We start from the raw sequence: 22,125 nt of genomic DNA, 5'->3' as shown, positions 1-22,125 counted from the left end.
TGAGACCGTCTCGCGCCCCACGCCTCTCCACTCTAAGGTGTCAGGGCGCGCGGGTCGCCTCGCGCTCGGGCCTCGCTCGCGCGCGGGTTAGCTGCAACGGCCACGAGCTCGGCGCGCCAGGTTCGCGCCGGCGCGAGCACGCGCTCTGCGCTCTGGCCGGCTAGCGCGCACGCGCCCGAGAGGGCTCCGGGGCGGGGCGAGCAGCTCGAGCCAGGTTGAGGGTCGGTGTGGATCGCTGGCACTCCGGCCCCCAGCCGCGCTGCGATTCCCGGCCCGCCGCCGGGTCGTCCTAGGAAGCCGGGAAGGCGGCGGTGGAGCTTCCCTTAGGACGACGCGGCGGGCGGCGGGCCTTCGCAGCGCGAGGCTGGGGGACCCGGACGTGCCAGCGATCCACACCGACCCTCAACCTGGCTCGAGCCTGCTCCCGCCCCGGAGCCCGAACTGGGGCGACGGCGACTGCTGGGCCCGGGCTAGGTGAGCTGGGGTGTTGGTCGAAGAGGTTGGCGGGGCTCAGTGGGTCACAGAGGTGGAGGGCTGGCTCCAGGAAGGGAACGGGGGAGGGGGCAGTTGTTGGGGGTTGGGGAACCGAGAACAGGGGGATGTGAGCCCTTTGGGACCAGGAGTGCCCAGAGGGTCGAGGGTTTCTGAGGTTAGTGGGGCGGGCGAGGCAACCGGGTCTGAGAGTTTCCGAGGGATAGGCCAGGGAAACAATGGAATGAAGGGGAACTCTGGTATGAGCGTGTGTGGGGTATTGGATTTTAAGGAAAAACGAGCAAGATCGGAAAGAAAGAAATGGATCATTTGGGATCTGAAGTACAATGAAGTGGGGATGCGTAAGGTCATCTGCGTGGGTGTCCGAGAGCCTTAGGATTTGAGGGCAATAATGGAATTTGAAGATGAGGAGTAGAAGGGCATATTTGGAATTGAGAGGGAAACGGAGTAGAAAACAAGGCAAAAAGAGGTAGAGAAATACAATAGATAGGCTTTGAATTAAAGCAGAAGTGTAGAGTCCATGGTAGATGGACTAGAGAACTATCTTTCTCTTAATTCATCCAGGATGATTGGGTTCTTTTAGAAATGGGTTTTTCTCAGGCTTGACCTTTTGCTAAGGAGTACACACCATTCTTTTAATAATTTGATTATCACTTATAGTCCGTTTTGTTAAAAAAGCATATCTATAATATTTATTTTTCCTCTGTTGAGCAGATAATGCTAGGTAATTTACTTGTAGTTAAACACATCACCAAAAATATATTGCTTTGAGTTATATCAGTGATAATGCAGAGTTGAGGGTGTTTGGGGAACCCAGCACTTGTTTTAGTTGGACCAAAAGGGGATGAATAGTCTTAAAATCCAGGTTGTCAGTACTTCGTTAGAATTGCAATTTCTCACTGAGAAATATTCATGTTTCATTTTTTACTGGGTTTTATATTCATGGAAAAGAGTTGGGGTTCTACCCAAGATACTGTTTCTTGGTGCTTATTCCAAATTATCAGGCTGCCTCATACTTTACAAGTTTGAATTAAGGTGATTTTGGAATATTGTGGGAAAGTATTTCTGGAGTTATAATCTTTGCATTTTATTAATACTGGATTTTCAGACTAAATTTTTGATGGTACTATAGAAGATTGCTGATTTTGAAATTGTAATTACCATATATGTTCATAAATAGTCCATGTTAAGCTTTTTGCTTTTGGGCATTAAGTTTTGCTGACTCATCTAAAGATTTCTGGGCATCAGTTTATTTCTTAGCTGTGTCTCCAGTGGTAGCATTTGGTTACTTTATAAGGGTCCAAAATTAATAATCTAAATTGTGCTTTTCTACTTGGGAGGCTGAGGCCAGAGGATTGTAAGTTTGAGGTCAGCCTGGGCAACTTAGCTAGACCTTATAAAAAGTAGAGAGAGATGGGGATGTAGTTCACTGGTAGAGTGCCCCTGAGTTTTATCCCTAGTATGGGGGGGGGTGGAAGATAAATTGTACTTTTATATAAGTATGTTATAAAAATTGAACAAAGCAAGATGTGACTGCAGTGTCTTCAGTGATAATAAGGGCTAGGCAAGGTTCTAAGGTTCTAAGATTTTTTTTATGCATTATCTCATTTAATCCTCACAATTATTTCCTCTTTTTAAAAAATATTTTTAGTTGTAGATGGACACAAGACCTTTATTTATATATTTTTATTTGGTGCTGAAGATCGAACCCAGTGTGTGCTCCACCACTGAGCTTACAACTGGGGCCCCCAATTATTTCCTCTTTTGTAAATTAAGAGGTTAAATAATTTACTAAGGTCATAGAATTAGTGACTAACAAAAGCTGAATCCAGACCCAGCTCTTTTGGATGCCTTCTTTATATCTTTTTTTTTTCCCCCATGCTGGCAATTGAATCCATGGGTGGTTTACCTTTGAGCTGTACCCCAACCCTTTATATTTTTTATTTTGAGACAGCGCCTCACCAAGTTGATTAGGGCCTGGCTAAGTTTCCGAGGCTGGCCTTAAACTTGCAATCCTCCTGTCTCAGTCTCCCGAGTCCCTGGAATTACAGGTGTGCATCACCATGCCCAGCTACCTTCTTTAAATCTTCACTGCCTGATTTTTCTTTCTGTTCTACCCTATCTTGGTATGTAGTAAAGCATAGGAAACTTGATTTTGATATGACAGAAGTGATTTTGATGAAGATTGGGTTAGTGGACAGTTTATTTCCCCTGTGATTTAACAGAGCTTCTGGGGTTCTGATAATGCGGTTAAAAACATCTTTCTGCTAAGAGTTTGTTTTGTAATTATACTTGATTTTCTATTTAGTCTAGTGTACTGCTGAAGTATGGGGCATACGTGGCATTCTTACTTGTAGAAGCTAAGTCAAGCAGTTGTGGAGCCAAAACCAATTAACTCTGGAAAACAATAAAAACTGCTCAGGCTCAAATGCTCTCCAAACACCTGTTGAGCCCACAGTTGGTACTGGCATTACCTCTAAATATAGATAGGATCCAAGAAACCTAGACTGAGACAACTTTAGAGAAATAAAGAGAAACAGCTGTGTCCTGAGAGAGGAACCATAGGTTACTGGCCAGAACATCAGCCTAGTACCTGGAGGCTAGAGATGGGGAGTGGAGGTAGGGAATTTTCTGTTTTTTTTTGTTTGTTTGTTTTTGTTTTGGTACCTGAGATTGAACAACATCCCCCAGCCCTTTTTATTTTTATTTATTTATTTTTTAAGACAAGGCCTTGCCAAGTTGCTGAGGCTGGCTTTGAACTTGTGATCTTATTGCCTTACCCTTCTGAGCTGCTGGGATTACAGGCATGCATGACTGCACCTGGCTGCTCAGTTACTTTAAAATGGTCATTTTATTATATATTCCCCTGAAGGTAGCACTTGGCCTTTATGTATGAGTAATGGTGCTTTCTCTACTGACTTACTGTATTGTTAGCAGGATACTTCGTATTGGAAATGATTCAAAAGGAAATGTTTTACCCAGTTTTTGTATATCTAATGTGTAAGGAACCATTTGTGGTATACAGATCCTTCCACTCACCCATGCACTATGGGTGATAATCTTCAGAGTGTTGTGTGTTGTGTCTGAAAAATGTGTCAATAGTGTAAAGCATTTGTTGTATACTTTGCTGCCTTCTTTTTTTTTTTTTTGTACTGGGCATTGAACTCAGGGGCACTGAGTTCAATGACTACTGAGCCACATCCCCAGCCCTTTTTTGTAATTTATTTAGAGATAGGCTCTTACTGAGTTGCTTAGCAAGCCTTGCTTTTGCTGAGGCTGGCTTTGAACTTCTGATCCTCCTACCTCTGTCTTCTGAGCCACCAGGATTATGGTTGTGCGCCACTGTGCCTGGCCAGACATTTTTATTTTTTGTTTTGAGACTGGACCTTACCAAGTTGCCTACGGTCACTGGTGGTTTCTACAGACTCAGTCTGAGGCACAGTTAGATTCAATCAAATCTATTTTATTAATGCTCATTAGACTTCAGACACACATCCTAATTCTGAGTCCTAAGTCTACACCCAGGGGTCCCAGATGCTCACCTGTGATGTGTCTTAAGTCCAGGTTGCTGGAACTCCATCCAGGAGGAGTCTGGGGGGTGGGGAACAACAGCAGCCGAGTTCTCTGTTTCTCTATCCAGATCCTGTTAGTCCTGCCAGGCTTCAGAAGGCTGGGCTTTTAAGTCCTAGTTCTGTTGTGCTTGCAGCTGATAACTGTGTGAGCTCTGCAGTCTACGCCTGGGTATACTCTTCCATCACTATCTTAAGTCCATCTAAGTTCCGCAGTTTATCTAAGTTTTGCGGTTTATATTACATCAAGGACATAATGCTTACAGTCTTTATCTAACACATACATTAATTAACATAATCCACATTCAATAATTCTATAATATTTTCTGGTACTCATATCGCCCAGGCTAGCCTTAAACTTGTGATCTTTCTGCCTTAACCTCACAAGTTGCTGGAATTACAGGTGTGCACCACTCTGCTCAGCTGTTATACGTTTAAATATTTCTAACAGATTCCTGGAATACATGAATAGAACAGGAAGTAAAACTGGTTGAAGTCATTGACTCCATTTTTTTCCCTTCCATGTATATGAATTGTCACATAATACCCGATATAATAGATTGAAGTAATTATGGTAAGCTGTCCCTTAGAATGGGTCTCAAGTCCCAAATAATTTTTTCTAAATGTCACACCCCTGCATCTTGTTTCTTAAGCTTATTTGGCTTCAAAGTGATTTCAGGCTCAAATGCTGTTTTCTAGGAGTCTTGAAGGAGACTTTAAGTAAGCCCATACTTACTATGGATGTGGTCTGTCTGAAACTCAGCCCAACTACTAGAGAGTTAAATTAGTTCTGAAATATTTTAAAGATTTGAAATTCGTAATTGCTTTTATCTTTAGATTGCTTTATATTAAGGATTGGCTGGAGGGTAGCATTTAATCTGCATGTTCATATCCAGTATGGTAGCCTATAGGAGTGGATTCCTGAAATAATCCTGTAGTAGCCCCAGACCCTTAAAATGTTCTGCAGGGTCTGAAGATATTTAAAGGCAGCTACTCCTTCTCTCCCTTCCCATCGTCCTCTTGGAGCTTTTTTTTTTTTTTTTTTTTTTTTTTTTTGGTACTGGGCATTGAACCCAGGGGTGCTTAACCAGTAAGCCCCCCCCAGGCCTTTTTATTTTTTTCAGTTTGAGGTAGGGTCTTGCTGAGTTCTTAGGGCCTCACTAAACTGCTAAGGCTGGCCTAGAACCTGTGATCTTCCTGCCTTAGCTTCCTGAGTCACTGGGATTTACAGGCATGCATCACTGCTTCTGGCTTAAAGGCAAGCTCTGCAGCTGTTGTCCTATGACTAGTTTGTGGTTAGGAGCAAGTTGATTAGAGGTGTTTTGGGATCTTCAGGGATTTCATGAGGTTTTTTTCCCTGACCCAAACTCTAAATAACAACCATGGGTTTCTGGTAAGAAGGAAGATTTTTACATTACTTAATTAGGAGGATGACATGATTACTAGTTGTGGAATGTGTGTGTGTTCTTTGGAATAGGCTAAAGGGTGTTGGGACTGAGGAGAAGGTTTGTGATAAGGCCAGTATATGATGTGGATGGGTCAGGATAGATAAGTGAACATCTTTTTGTATTTGAAGATGCTACCATTATTCTAGTGACTTGGATAGCACTGAAAACACAAATTTGTAAAACCTATAGGGTCTCCTATTTTAGTACACATGGTCTGCCCAGTTATTGGCTTGCTATTGTTTTAAGCCTATTCCCCATAACAGAACAGCACTTTTCGTTACCTGTCCACTTGGTCTGTCATTATAACATGTCAGTGTGGTCAGCCCACTGCTTTCTCTTTCTGGCCTACTGTTACTTTGATTTGAAATGTGCATTAGTGTGTGACAGAATTCTTCTGCTTACCTTGTTAGGTTATCCTCATACATCTTTATAGTAAATTGCCTTTGTTGTTCACCAGAATGTCCTCAAAAAGTCCTCTGTACAAGGATTTCATTATGAGAGGTTCCATTACATTTGATGAAAACAGCAAAACTCTTATTTATAACTAATATGGAATGACAGGAAGCCAAAGTAATACACCTGAGAGATAGGTGGTACCACAGAACTAAGTGAACCATTCAGCATAGACCCAGATTTTATTTTGTTATATCTTAGTATCTACATGTAGACTTTTGAGATGATTATCTAAAAGCTTAGTGATAACGTTTCTCATTTCTGTCATGACTCAAATCTTATATTTTATATAGGAATTTAAAAAGTTCACATTGAACATCTATCATTAGTATGGTGGCTCATAATGTTATGATGATTATATAAGCTAAACTATATTATATGAGTTATTATTGAAATTAAAAAAAATTGAGAGGGCTGGGGTCGAAGCTCAGTGGTACAGTGCTTGCCTAGCGTGTATGAGGCACTGGGTTTGATTCTCAGCACTGCATATAAAATATTTTAAAAATTTTGGGGGGATTGGGGGAGGGAGATGGGAAATGCTAGGGAGGGGTATTGGTCAAATTATATTTTATATTGTGTACATATACAAATATGTAACAACAAGTCCATTATGTACAACTATAATGTACCAATAAAAAATGTGAAAAAATACTAGGGGTTGAACCCAGGAAAGCTCTACCACTGAGCTACATCTCCAATCACCTGCCTTTTTAATTTTTTTTTGATACCAGGGATTGAACTTAGAGGTGCTTAGCCACTGAGCCATATCCCAGCCCTTTTTTTTTTTTAGTTGGACACAATGCCTTTATTTTATTTATTTATTTTATATGGTGCTGAGGATCAAACAGCGCCTCGCACATGTTAGGTGAGTGCTCTACCACTGAGCCACTACTCTAGCCCTGTATCCCAGCCCTTTTAAACATTTTTCTATTTTGAAGCACGGTCTTGCTAAATTGCTGAGGCTGGCTTTGAACCTGCCATCCTCCTATCTTAGCTTCCCAAACCATTGGGATTACAGGCATGCACCACCACACCTGGACCATCTACCTTTTAAATTCTATGTATGTATGTATGTATGTATGTATGTATGTATGTATGTATTTATATATTTATGGTACCAGGGATTGATTATTTATTTATTTATGGTACTGGGGATTAAACCCAGGGGCACTTGACCACTGAGTCACATCCCCAGCCCCTTTTTGTATTTTACTTAGAAACAAGGTCTCACTGAGTTGCTTAGGCCTTGATAAATTGCTGAGGCTGGCTTTGAACTCACAATCCTCCTGCCTTAGCCTCTGGGATTATAGTGTGTGTGCCACCATGCCCGGCCCATCTGCCTTTTTTTTTTTTGTATGTGTGTGTGTGTGGTGCTGCAGATTGAACCCAAACCCTTGTGCACACGAGGTAAGCACTCTACCAACTGAGCTATATCCCCAGCCACCCCCCATCTGCTTTTTTAAAAAACGTTTGAGACAACTTTTGATAAGTTGCTGGGCTGGTCTCAAACTTGCGGTCTGCCTTCCTTAACCTTCTAAGTAGCTGTTATTACAGACATGCACCATTGAGCCTGGCAGTGTTTTTGTAATTTGGGAGCACAAGAAACAGTACAACAACAATGATTACTTTTTTCTTTTTTTTTGTATCAGGGATTGAACTCGGGGGCACTCAGCCACTGAGCCACATCCCCTAAATATGTGTTTGGGCATCTAGACTGATGAAGTAGGAAAGGTTCTTCAAAGAGCAGAGATATTTGGTTTCTTCATTCTGATTGCTTGTTACCTAAAATCTTAACACTTCCATAAGAATAAGTCAAATTATATTCAGTTTTTACACAATAACATTTTGATTGGGCAATACAGCTGAGAACACATGATCCTTTTACACTCTCCTGGCTACTCATTTCCATTGGGAAATAGGCCCAAGCATATTATTAGCCTTCTTGGTAGCTGAAGTTTTAAATTTAATTAATTAACTAAAAATTCTTTTTGAGATACTGAGGATCAAATCCTGGTTCTTTTTTTTTTCCTTTTTCTTTTGGTACTGGGGATTGAACCCAGGTACACTTAACCACTGAGCCATACCCCTAGCCCTTTTTATTTTATTTTTTTTAAGAAATAATTCCTTTATTTTTCTTTTTTTGTTTTTTAAATTTTAATATTTATTTTTTTTTAGTTTTCGGCGGACACAACAGCTTTGTTTGTATGTGGTGCTGAGGATCGAACCTGGGCCGCACGCATGCCAGGCGAGTGCGCTACCGCTTGAGCCACATCCCCAGCCCCAGCCCTTTTTATTTTTTATTTTGAGATAGGGTCTTGCTAAGTTACCAAGGACCTCACTAAATTGCTAAGACTGGCTTTGAACTTGTGATCCTTCTGCCTCCGTTTCCCGAATGACTAGGATTTCAGGTGTGTGATACCTTGCCTGGCTGAATCCTGGTTTTTGGACATGCTAGCAAGTGCTCTACCACTGGACTGTACCCATAGCCCATAAATGAATATTTTGATGCCTGAAATGTAGGTCTACTAAATGGCATTGGTTATGATTGCCAGTAGTGATATTTCCAAGTTTCATATTTCAGATATTTCCATGTCTCATATTTTTGATATTTTTCTTTTAATTTCTTGTTAAAATAGGGAAGCTGAATCTGTGCAGTGGCACACACCTGTAGTCCCAGCTACTTGAGGAGGCTGAGGTAGAAGGATTGTTGGAGGCCAAGAGTTGGAGGAGAGCCTAGACAATGTAGTGAGAATGTCTCAAAAAAAAAAAAAAAAAAAAAGGAAGGGAAGCTGTACAACTTGTTAGTTAAGAGCACAAGCCATTGGGTGCACAAATATAGCTTTGATTCTCTATTTATCTGTATTTGATTGTCATTTACATTTTTTTTTTTCTTTTTGGTACCAGGGATTGAACTCAGGGTCACTCAGCCACTGAGCCACATCCCCGGCCCTATTTTGTATTTTATTTAGAGATAGGGTCTCACTGAGTTGCTTAGCACCTTACCATTGCTGAGGCTGGCTTTGAACTCATGATCCTCCTGCCTCAACTCCTGAGCTGCTGGGATTACAGGTGTGTACCACAGTGCCCAGCTATCATTTGATTTCTCTGAGCTGTTTTCTGTATCCATAAAATGGGTGCTGTAGTAACTCCTACTACAGAATTGTCATGAATATTAGATTTTTAAATATTACATATTAATATAATATAAAATTAACTGTTTTATGTGATGTAATTATGACCTCTATCCAGAATTTTTTTTTTGCATGGGGTGAGTAGTAGGGATTGAATTCAGGAATGTTCTGCCTTAGTTATGTCCCCACCTTTTATCTTATTTTTATTTTATGAGACAAGGTCTTGCTAAGTTGCCCAAGCTGGCCTCAAATTTGTGACTCTCCTGCCTTAGCCTATTGAGTAGGTGGGATTATAGGCATGAGCCACCAAGCCAGGCTATCCAAAACTTTTACATTATCCCTAAAGGAGACTCCATACTCATTGAGCATTTATTTCCTATTTTTCCCAATCCCATTACTGGCAACCCTCAATTTGCTTTCTATCTCTATGGATTTACTTATTCTGGATTTTTTAAAAATGAAATAAGGCAGTCTTTTTAAAAAAATATTTCTTTAGATATATGGACCTTTGTTTTATTCATTTATTTATATATGGTGCTGAGAATCGAACCTAGTGCCTAACACATGCTAGGCAAGTGTTCTACAACTAAGCCACAGCCTTAGCCCCAGTATTCTGGATATTTTAAATAAATGGAATCATACAGTATGTGACTTTGCATATTCCTTTCACTTATCATTGTATTGAGGTTCATCCATGTTGTAACATGTATCAAACCTTACTTATTTTTATGGCTGAATACTATTCCATTGTATGGACATCATATTTTGTGTATTCATTTATCTACTGATGGTCAGTGTGTTATTTCCACCTTTGACAGTTGTGAATAATACTGCTGTAAACATTCATGTACTATGTTTGATTGAATATATGTTTTCAATTCTTTGGGGTCTTAACTAAGAGTGAAATTGTTGAGTTGTGTAGTATTTATTTATTTATTTGTTACTGGGGATTGAACACTGAACCATATCCCCAGACCCTATAGAGACAGGGTCTTGTTGAGTTGTGTAGGGCCTAGCTATGTTGTTGAGGCTGGCTTTGAACTCAGATCCTCTTGCCTCAGCCTCCAAGCTGCTGGTATGTATTATAGGTGTGTGCCACTGAGTCTGGTTGTTAATTTTATGTGGTGCTGAGGATTTGAATCCAGTGCCTCACACATGCTAGGTAAGCACGCTGCCACTGAGCCACAATATCAGCCCAGCTATTGAATTTTAATGGCTATAGCTTAGTGAGTGCACATAGTATGCACTCTCTATATATTAGTTAATGTTATAGCTACAATTATTTTTGCTACAAATGGCCTGCATTGGTGGGAAACTGCTTATCATTTCCGAATAGGAATAGAGAGGCAACAAAAACCTATATTTGTTGTCAATAAAGGTTTGAATCTGTCAAAAAAAAAGAATTAGAAGCACATGTACATAAAATTAGCTTATCTTTGGCAGAAATTAGTAGTATATCACTAAAGTTTATTTTATTCCTAAGAACTACAAAGCAGAAATGTCATCTAGTTATAGTTGAGATTTAGATCATGTTTCATCATTCTGCCTTGTTATTAGACATTTGCTTGTAAATTGCCACTATTAGAAGTTTTTTTTTTTTTTTAGAGAGAGAGAGAGAGAGAGAATTTTTTAATATTTATTTTTTAGTTTTCGGCGGACACAACATCTTTGTTTTGTATGTGGTACTGAGGATTGAACCCGGGCCACATGCATGCCAGGTGAGCGCTCTACTGCTTGAGCCACATCCCCAGCCCCACTATTAGAAGTTTTTGAAAACTTAGGGAAGCCTTCTTTTTATATTTAATCCTATGTAGTTAATGTGCTACTTTTTTTTTTTTTTTTTGGTGGTACTGAGGATTAAACCTGGGTCTCATGCCTGCTTTACAAGTGCTTTACCACTGAGTTAATCCTCAGCCCTTTTTAAAAAATTTGTTTTGAGACAGGGTCTTGCTCAATGGTCAGATTGGCCTCTAACGTTGAATCCTCTAAGAAGTCTCATCCTCCTGAGTAGCTGGGATTATAGACGTGTGCCATTCATCATGCCTGACCACCACTATTTTTTTTTTTTTAACTTATTGCAAGTTGGCTTTAATTCTTTTTTTTAAAAGAGAGAGACAGAGAGAGAGAGAGAGGGAGGGAGAGGGAGGAGAATTTTAATATTTATTATTATTATTATTTTTTTAGTTATTGGCAGACACAACATCTTTGTTTGTATGTGGTGCTGAGGATCGAACCTGGGCCGCATGCATGCCAGGCGAGCGTGCTACTGCTTGAGCCACATCCCCAGCCTATACAACTTGGCTTTATTGGATAGTCAAAAGAAGATAAATTGAGTCTGGGTGTGGTGGAGCATGTATATTAAGTATTCCCAACAACTGTGAGACTGAGGCAGGAGAATTTTATTCAATGCTAGCTTTAGCAACTTAATGAGATCCTGTCTCAAAATAAAAAATAAAAAGTGCTAGTGCTGGAAATGTAGCTTAGTGGCAGACTCCTGGGTTCAATCACAGCACTAAAAAAAAAAAAAGAAAAAAAAAAGGGTCAAATGGAGATAAGAAAGATATCAAAGTAATTATATAATTTATTTAGAATTTTACACTGTAGTCAGGATTGTATCCACTTGAATTAATGTTTTCTTATAGGTTTATAGTTAGATATGCTTGTTTTATTGTGTCATGATTTGGAGGGGACGCTGGGTTTAAGTAGAACACACAGAAAGCTGTGTGCAAATTTAAATTATATTATTTTCTTGGAATAAGTAACGGGAAGTATTTGCATTCAGGAACTGGTGATTATTAAAATCCTTCCTGAAGGTACTCTCTCCCTTTACTCACCCTAACTTTATCCTAAACTCTCTCGTTTTTGTTTTTTTTTTTTTAATTTTTTAGTTGTAGATGGACACAATATCTTTATTTTTATTAATTTGTTTTTATGTGATGCTGAGGATCGAATCCAGGACCATGCATGCAAGGCAAGTGCTCTACCACTGAGCTACAACCCCAGCCCTGAACTCTCCTGTTTTTGAGGATGACTTTGTGCCTGTGAACAGAGTTCTGTGAACTCTGCCTGCAATGCCTTCTTCTTTTTAATATTTTTTAATTGTCACTGTATTTTAAATTTAATTTATTTATTTATATGAGATGTTGAGGATTGAACTCAGGGCCTTACACATGCCAGGCAAACACTCTACCACTGAGCCACAACTCCAGCCCTGCAATGCCTTCTTAAGTCAGTTGATGACTCCTTAGTCCTTAATGAAGTCAGTCATTCCTTGTTTTGGAATTTTAAATTTGTTACATACTTTAATACTATTATCCAAGTATACTTTTAAAAATGTACATTAACTTTTTTTTTTTTAGTTGTAGACGGACACAGTACCTTTATTTTTATGTGGTGCTAAGGATTGAACCCAGGGACTCACACGTTCTAGGTGAGCACTCTACCACTGAGCCCCAGCTCCAGCCCACATTAACTTCTTTTTAAGGCAATGTATAGATATGGTAAATAAAATTGAATAGTGTAGAAATAAATGATAAAAACAATATCCCAGTTCTCTTCCCACTGGTAGCACTTTCTCTTATATATTCTTTCAAATATATTCTGTGCTGATACCAGATTTTTTTAAGTGGTCCGGGGGATTGAACCCTAGGGCTTTGCACATGCTAGGCAAGCATTGTATCACTGAGCTACAGCCCCAGTTCACAGAATTTTTTTTTTTAATATTTATTTTTTAGTTTCCGGTGGACACAACATCTTTGTTTGTACATGGTGCTGAGGATCGAACCCAGGCCGCACGCATGCCAGGCGAGCGCGCTACCGCTTGAGCCACATCCCCAGCCCACAGAATTTTTATAGTGTATGAAATATTGATTTTTCTTCGCAAAGTATTTTGTGAATATTGAAAAAAATTCAAGCATTGTAGTAATATCTAGTTGGGCATGGTAATGTGCGCCCTAATCTTAATTACCCAGGAGACTGAGGTGGGAAGAATGGAAATAAATAGAGTAAACATCAAAAAGATCCTTTTATATTGGTCTCTAATTCTAGCTCTTCCAAATAATACTTTCCTCCCTGATAACAGAAATGACAACAGTCCCCTCTCTAGAAGTCATTTCTGTTACAAGCCTAGTATGTAACATTTCATTTTGTTCCACTTACATTTACATGCCTACGTGTGTGTGTGTGTGTGTGTGTGTGTATAATATATATATATAAAAGCCTGGTATTTTATAGAAAGTCTCTCAATGTGGAAGATTTGTCTGATGTTTTTCTGTGATCATATGGATTTTTGGGAAGAACACCCACACAGAGGTGATGTGCCCTTCTCATCCTGTTGTATCAGAGAGTAGAGGTAGATGATGTCAACATATCTTTTTATTGATGATGTTAACTTTTTGTTGCTGCTTATGTTTTTGACGCGGTATCTCTCTATATTGCCCCTGACTGGTCTCCAGCTACGAAGCTTAAGCTATCTTTGTACCTTAGGTTCCCAAGTAGCTAGGAGTACAGGTGTGTATCACCATGCCTGACTTGGTGATGTTAACCTTGATCATTTAATTAAGATGATGTCTGCCAGGTTTCCTTAATGTAAAATTTCTGTTTTATCTCTTTCCATATTCTCTTTGTTAAAAGTTAGTCACTTGGGCCAGGTATGGTGGTGCACCCCTATAATCCCAGCGACTCTGGAGGATCTTACTCAAAGCCAGCCTCAGCAAAAGCAAGGCACTAAGCAACTCAGTGAGACCCTGTCTCTAAATAAAATACAAAATAGGTCCAGGGATGTGGCTCAGTGGCTGCAGGCCCCTGAGTTCAATTCCTAGTGTTCCCCACCCACCTCATACCAAAAAAAGTGAGTCACTTGGGCTGGGAAGGTAGCTCAGTGCAGAGCTCTTGTCAGATCACAATGTGTGAGGTCCTGGATTTGATCCCCAGCACTGCAAAAGCAAACAAACATCTGAATCAGTAAATCTAACCCATACTCATGGGGAAGGAATTAAGCTCTACTTCATGGGGATGGGGATGTAGCTAGCTCATGGCAACTATCAGAACCCTGGTTTAATCCCCAGCACCCGTAAATGAACAAATGAATGAATGAATAAAACATAAACATATATAAATAAATATAGGCACATGCCTTTACTCCTAGCAACCCAGGGAGCTGAGGCAGAAAGATCAGAAGTTTGAGGCCAGACTGGACTCTATTATAGATGTAGATTTACTATCTATATAGCAAGACCGTATCTCAAAAAGCTGGGTGGGTGGAGAGCTTGGGGATGTAGCTCAGTTGTAGAGTGCTTACCTAGCATGTGTGAAGATCCTGGGTTTGATCCCAGTACCATACACCAAAAAAAAAAAAAAAAGTCCATCTCTTGGAGAGACATAATTTGTGAACATACATTAAAGCTACCATAGTAACTGAAAACTGTGTCACATGCCTGTAATCCTAATGACTTGAGAAGCTAAGTTTGAGGCCAGCCTAGGCAACTTAGTGAGACCCTATATCAAAATAAAAATAAAATGGTCTGGGACTATAGCTCAGTGGTAGGTGCCCCTGGGTTTAATCCCCAGTACTGGGGGAAGATGACCTTATTCTTAATGATACTCATATTGTCCCATTTAAGTCTGTGGAAACTCACTTAAATTGGCTGTATTGTCCTTTTAGTTAAAACCCCAATAGTCTTTGATATAACTTTCTTGCTTTTTGGAACAAGAAAATAACCCAGGCTTATTTATTTCCTTCCACAGATATAGAATCAACTTTTTCCCCTCTAAGGAGCCCTCATTTCTTTTATTAGCTAGTGACATTTAAAAACCACAATTTAGACATTGTATATATATTATATATATATATTTTAAATATTTTTTTATACCTTTATTTTGTTTACTTTTATGTGGGGCTGGGGATCGAACCCAGTGCCTCACGCATGCTAGGCAAGCACTCTACCACTGAGCCACAAACCCAGCCCAAGACATTGTATTTTTTTAATCTAAAAAGACTTGGAGGCAGTGGGGCTTGCTGGGGGTTGAATTTAAATCTTTATACATGCTAAGGACACAGTCTCAAGCTGAGCTATATCCCTGGCCCCTAGATATTAGATTAAAAAAAAACAACAACATGATAGTTATCTCTTCCCTCCTTCACCAGAAGTAGCCACTGTAACAATATTCATCCACAATATCTTGCATTGCTTAAAATTTTTACTACATGTATTATTAGGCACACAATCCATATAGTATAGTGTTTAATTGATTACAGTACTCCTTAGATAAGTGGATGCTTCCATTTAATCTCTAAATTTGGGATTTATTTTACAGTTGATTGTAATTTTTTCATTTTCATGAAATAATAGTGCTCCTTAGAATAGAAGAACAATATTTTAATTTTTAAACTTTGTAAAGCAGCATCATATTGTACTAATCTTGGGATTTTACTTCTTGGTATGAATTTTGACATTTGTTTCTTATTACTAAATACAACATTTTAAGTGTTTTATATGGTTGTATGGTTCTACCTCATAAAATTAATTAACCTATAACATACATTTATGTTGTTAGTGATTTTTAACCATTATAAACTGTTTTAGTGAACCTTCTACATGTTTCCTTGTGCAAATGAGTGAGAGTAGAAATTCTAAGTCTTAGGGTATGTTCATGTAAGATAGCAAACTGCTTTCCAAAGAGGTTTTACTTTTCTACTCATTCATCAGTAGTGCATAAGAATTTATTTTTATACCAGTTCTTAATTTTATTCTTTATAATTTTTGCTGTTCTTTGAATGTCATACTATTTTCTATTTTTTAATTTTTTATTTTAGTTGTAAATGGATACAGCACCCTTATTTTGTTTATTTATTTTTATGTGGTATTGAGGATCAAACCCAGTGCTTCCACATGTGTAAGGCAAATGCTCTACTGCTGAACCACAACGCCAGTTCCACTATTTTATATTTTAATTGGTATTTCCTTCATTGTTAGTGAGTTTGAGCATATTTTAATTTTTTTTTTTTAGTATCATTTAGGTTTCCTCTTTTGTAAATTGTTTACTTACCTCTGTGGTCTATTTTTCCCTTAGTTTGTTTTTTTGTTTTTAATTGATTTGTAGGTATTTGTAGGAAATTCTGGATACTAATCCTTTGTCTTATGTATTGCACATATTCTCATCTGGTTCTTTCTACCTTTTTTTTTTTAATAAAACAATTTCATTTAGATAAACTGACATAGAATAAACTTCACATAGGGTCCACTTGGATAAGTTTTGACATACCTGTGCAGCTATTGCCAGGGTCAAGATGAACATACCCAGGACTTCCCAGATTTCTTTATTTCCCTTTTTCATCCCTTTTCTTCCTCTACATACCCCACAACTAATCTACTTACTGTCATAAGATTAGTTTGCATTTTCTATTTTATATAATGGACTCATACAGTATATACATTTTTTGCAGAGCATCTAGTTTATTTCACTTGGCATATTAATTTGGGTTTATTTTATGTGCAGTATGGAACTATATATAGCTCATCCCTTTTTTTTTATTCCATTGTTGGAAGTGATTTGTTATGGGACTCAAGTTCTTCTTTTTTTTTTTTTTTTCAATTGTTATCCACCTGTTTTGGTTAACTTTATTTTATTTACTCATTTTCATGTGGTGCTGAGGATCGAACCCAAGTGCCTTACTTGTGTCAGATAAGCTCTCTATACCACTGAGCTACAACTCCAGCCCCTGTTTTTTTTTTTTAATATTTATTTTTTAGTTGTAGTTGGACACAATATCTATTGATTTTTATGTGGTGCTGAGCATCAAACCCAGGGCCTCACATGTGCTAGGTGAGTGCTCTACCACTGAGCCACAATCCCAGCCCATGGGATTCAGTTTTGTAGAAACAATTTGAAGCTTGCTTTTAAATTTTGTTTGATAGAACTTTTAAGAGTAGCAGCTTCTGGTTTATTTGGATTATGAATATTCTTTTTTCCTCACAGACACTCAATCTTTTTAATGTAAACACACAAAAAAAGCCCATCTACCCCTTGTTTTTGTTAGAAAATAATTTGAGTTAAGCAGTTATTTTAGTAGGAATTAGGTGGAGATGGACATTAGGTATATGGAGCTCAATTGAAAAGGCCTCTTCTAGGTCTCAGGTTGTGGCTCAGCAGTTGAGCACTCGCCTAGCACGTGCGTGCGAGGTACTGGGTTCAATCCTCAGCACCACATTAAAAAAAATAAAGATATTATGTCCAACTACAACTAGAAAAGGCCTCTTCTATACTATACAACCTGACAGTTTTGACTTTTTTTCTTAGGCTGTTTTGGCATACTTAATCTCTAGTCTTTGTAAAGCTGACCTAGATTTTTGTTCCTTTTGTTTTTGAACTTCCCCTTCACTTTGCCTTTGCTATACTCAAGGGTTTTCCACCTTCTGACCCCTACATTTTTCCGTGTCCACATCTCTCTCTCTTTTTTTTTTTTCCTCTCAATGATCATTTATTTCTTTTTTCCCCCTTTAGGTCTTAGGGTTCATTTTTATCATAGTTATATGTGTATGTAGTTTCAAATATTTGTATGTAGAATCAAATATTTTTGTGGTTTGGTTCTCCCCTCCTTCTTTTCCCTTTCCTGAGAGGCACTTCTAGCTTTTTTATTTTTATTTTTTTGTGGTGCTGGGGATTGAACTCAGGGCCTTATGCATGCAAGGCAAGCATTCTACCAACTGAGCTATATCCCCAGCCCTAGCTTTTTAAAATTAATGCTTTTAGTATCCCCGTTTCTCTAAATAATGAATTTGTATTGCAATTTCTGATATAATCAGTTATAAGATTATCTATGTCCTACTAGAAAAGGGAAATAGATTCAAACATATAATCCATTGGAGGCCCCTGTAACACTAGGAAACTTCATAAGAATGTAAATCAGTAGTAAACCCATCATACAGAAAACCTCAGCAAGGCAACTGGTATGACTTTGGCATTGTGAAGATGAGCTTCACAATGGAATTTGAACTGCTTTCAGTTTGAATTCGCATTACCTATATGGTACAAAAACATTCAAACAGAATTTTAATTAAAAGTTGTTTCAGGAGACTAAGGTTGTAGCTCAGTGGCAGAGTGCTTGCCTAGTATACATAAGGCTCTGGGTTCAATCCCCAGTACTACAAAAGTTCTGTCAGGGGACGACAGTATAGCTCAGTGGTAAAGCACTTGCCTAGCTTGAGCGAGGCTCTGGCTTTGATCCCCAACACTGCAAAAGACAAAACAAAAATCATTTCAGGAATTTAGTTCTCCATGCTTGAACATATAATAAATTTTGTCTTTTTCCTTTTTTTTTTTTTAATTGCTTCAGATTGGTAATGCTCTGGGAGCTTGGACAGAACAAATAATAGTTGTAAATTATCATCAGTTGTACTGTTTTTCAGAGATGTTAAGATATGGGGAAAAAAAGTACCATTTGCCAGGCATTGTTCTTAGCTCTAGTTGTACAGCTGTGAACAAAATGGACAAACATGTCTATCTTCTTTGAACTTAAATTCTGGGGATTGGAATGTTTAGACAAAATGCATGGTATACTAGATGTTGCAGATATAAGTAAAAGGAAGACATCAGATTTGGAAATTGTTGTAGATTTTTTTTTGGGGGGGGAGGTGTGTGTCGGTTGGGGTACTGCAGAGGCCTTGCATATGCCAGGCCAGTGTTCTACCATTGAGCTACATCCTTAGTGCTGAGGGTCTTGATGAGTTGCCCAGTCTGGCTTAGACCTTGTGATACTCCTGTCTCAGCCTCTGAATTTGCTGTGATTACAGGTGTGTGCCACCATAGCATTGGCTTGTTCTTGTTGAGTCTTGAGAGAGGCTTTATTGGAGTAATCAGGAAGCAAAAGCCTAGGGATGTGATTTGGAAAGAGAAGGGGAGGAAGGGAACTGGAGAGAAGAGGAATGGATAAGTAGCTGGAGGGGAAAATGGGATTAGGTGTTCTTGGTTTTGCTTTGTTTTTTGAGTACTGGGGATTGAACTCTGGGGCAGTCAACCACTGAGCCACATCCCCAGCCCTATTTTGTATTTTATTTGAGATAGGGTCTCACTGAATTGCTTAGTGCCTTGCTTTTGCTGAGTCTGGCTTTAATCCTCCTGCCTCAGTCTTCAGAGCTGCAGGGATTACTGGTGTGTGTCATTGCGCCCAGCTTTTTTTTTTTTTTTTTAATATTGTTTAGTTGTCAATGGACCTTTATTTTATTTATTTATATGCGATGCTCAGAATCAAACCCAGTGCCTCACACATGCTAGGCAAGCCACAGCTCCAGCCCCTTGTTTTGTTTTTTAATGGAGAAATAAGTGTATCTTTTTTTTAAAAATATTTTTTAGTTATACATGGACACAATATATTTATTTTTATTTGGTGCTGAGGATTGAACCTAGTGCTTCACAAGTTCAATGCATGCACTCTGCCACTGAGCCACAACCCCAGCCCAGTATTTATCATTTTGATGAAGATGAACCACTAACTGGTACTGGAGTGAGAAGGGAGAATGACTGGGCAATAGGGTTTGGGGTATTCTAGTGAGGATGTTGGCTTTAGTCAGGAATTGTCAGTTCATTCACTAAATAACAGGAGGGAGGGGGCTGGGGATGTGGCTCAAGCGGTAGCGCACTTGCCTGGCATGCGTGCGGCCCGGGTTTGATCCTCAGCACCACATACAAACAAAGATGTTGTGTCCGCCGAAAAATAAAGAATAAATATTAAAAAAAAAGGGATTGTGTGCCAAATATTCAATAGAAAAACATAAGAACATATAACCTGGGCTGTGGATGTGGCTCAAGTGGTAGTGTGCTTGCCTGGCAGGTCTGTGAGGCATTGGGTTTAATCCTCAGCACCACATAAAAAGAATAAAATAAAGATGTTGTGGGGCTGGGGATGTGGCTCAAGTGGTAGCGCCCTCGCCTGGCATGCGTGTGGCCTGGGTTCGATCCTCAGCACCACATACAAACAAAGATGTTGTGCCTGCTGAAAACTAACTAAATAAATAAATAATTAAAAAAAAGATGTTGTGTCCACCTAAAACTAAAAAATATAAATATAAAAAAAATAACAGGAGGGGGGAGGACAGAGCATATGGGAACAGATGCAGGTATTGGTGGTGATTGTCATATATGTCTCTGAGAAAATTTAAGGGCAGCACCTGGAAATAAGGATGGGAGAGGAGGCTTGAAATGGACCAATTGGAGAGTGGGAAAGTGAACAAAAATTGTACGATTGTCATGTTGAACTGAGAGACCATTTGTGGAGTTAGTTGTTTTAAATTTTATGTGAGAACTGTTTAGTTTGGATGTGTGTTTTTTCTTTTAGAGCCACATTTAGTTACATGGTATAGGCATCCTTTGTTTTTAGCATATTATTAGGGGGAAACTTCAACATACAGAAGTAGATAGAGCCTTCATGTACTTTCTACCTAGCTTCAACAAATATTTACTCATGTCTAATTTTGTTTTATATGTACTTTCATACATTTCTACTCTTTCATGTTATTTTGAAGCAATTCCAGAAATTACATTTTATGTATAAATATGTTGTAAAAAGGTCTGGATTTTATTTTATGTGAGTTTATTTATTTTGGTGCTGGGGATTGAACTCAGGACCTTGTACATGATAGGTTAAGTACTCTACCATTGAGCTATACCCACAGCCCATGAATTTTTTTTGTTCTTCTTCAATACTGGGGATTGAACCCACAGGCACCCTACTACTACCCTGTACTAAATCCCCAGCCCTTTTTTTTGGGCGGGGGGAGTATACCAGGGATTGAACTCAGGGGCACTTGACCACTGAGCCACATACTCAGCCCTATCTTGTATTTTATTGGAGACAAGGTCTCACTGAGTTGCTTAGTGCCTCACTTAATTGCTGAGGCTGGCTTTGAACACTCAATCCTCCTGCCTCTGCCTCCTGAGCCACTGGGATTACAGGCATGTGCAACCACGCATGGCCCAAGTCCCCAGCCCTTTTTGTATTTTATTTTGATATAAGATCTCATGAAGTTGCCAAGACTGTCCTCAAACTTGGGATGGTTGTGCCTAGATCCCGAGTACTAAGATTACAGGTGTGTGGAGGGGCTGGGGTTGTGGCTCAGTGGTAGAGTGCTTGCCTAGCATGTTTGAGGCACTGGGTTTGATTCTTAGCACCACATATAAACAAACAAATAAATAAAGTTCCATCAATGACTAATAAAAATTAAAAAAAGAAAAAGATTACAAGTGTGTACCACCATACCCAGTTCTAAAAGATATAAACTCTTACCAAAAATAACTATTATCATACTGAAACACTTAATAATTCCTTAACATTAAATATCCTTTAGTTTTAAAATTTCCAGTTGCCAGGCTGAGGTTGTAGCTCAGTGGTAGAGCGTTTGTCTCACACATATGAGGCACTGGGTTTGGTCCTTAGCACCACATAAAAATAAAGCTATTGTGTTCATCTATAATTAAAAAAAATTTCTAGTTGCCTCCTGAATGTCTTAAAGGGTTTAGTTTGTTTGGCAGATGGTTGTATTTAAGCACAGTTGGTGCTCTGCCAGGTAATCATGATGAAGTAAGGGAGGAGGCAGAAGGCTTGAAGTATATGCAAAGGAGTGATTAACATGATAGACCATGAATGCTAAGCTCAGGGATTTGACCTGAGAGGAGAATGGGATCAATATCTTGTAAATTCTGTGAATGGGGGTCAAAGGATTGTTGGATTTAGGGTTCTGGGAGGAGCAATCTGAAAAGATAGGAAGTGGTGATTGGAGAAGAGGTGCAGTTAAGGTAGAGTATGGAGAGACTTGGGGGTAGGAAAGACAGTGGAATGAGATGGACATCACTACCCTAAGTACATGTATGAAGACATGAATAGTGTGACTCTATTTTGTGTATAACCAGAGATATGAAAAATTGTGCTCTATATGTGTAATATGAATTGTAATGTATTTTTGCTGTCATATGTAACAAATTAATTTAAATTAAAAAAAAGAGATTATGGGGAGACTATATTATGGTACTGACAAGGTG

At 38.9% G+C, this 22,125-nt stretch overlaps 1 protein-coding gene across 1 annotated transcript in view; it reads left to right on the top strand.

Annotated features, from left to right (window-relative positions):
* The first annotated feature begins 442 nt into the window (after positions 1–442).
* Positions 443–22,125, top strand: part of Spats2 (spermatogenesis associated serine rich 2) — a 124,445-nt gene continuing 102,762 nt past the window's right edge. The window contains exon 1 of the mRNA XM_005324916.5: positions 443–474. The gene's annotated coding sequence lies outside the window, so the exon portion shown is untranslated. The remainder of the gene's footprint in view (positions 475–22,125) is intronic.

This window comes from Ictidomys tridecemlineatus, chromosome 6 (assembly GCF_052094955.1).
Source record: "Ictidomys tridecemlineatus isolate mIctTri1 chromosome 6, mIctTri1.hap1, whole genome shotgun sequence".
NCBI lineage: Eukaryota > Metazoa > Chordata > Mammalia > Rodentia > Sciuridae > Ictidomys > Ictidomys tridecemlineatus.
The sequence above is the reverse complement of the archived record's forward strand: the minus strand, read 5'-3'. Positions and strand labels throughout refer to the sequence as shown.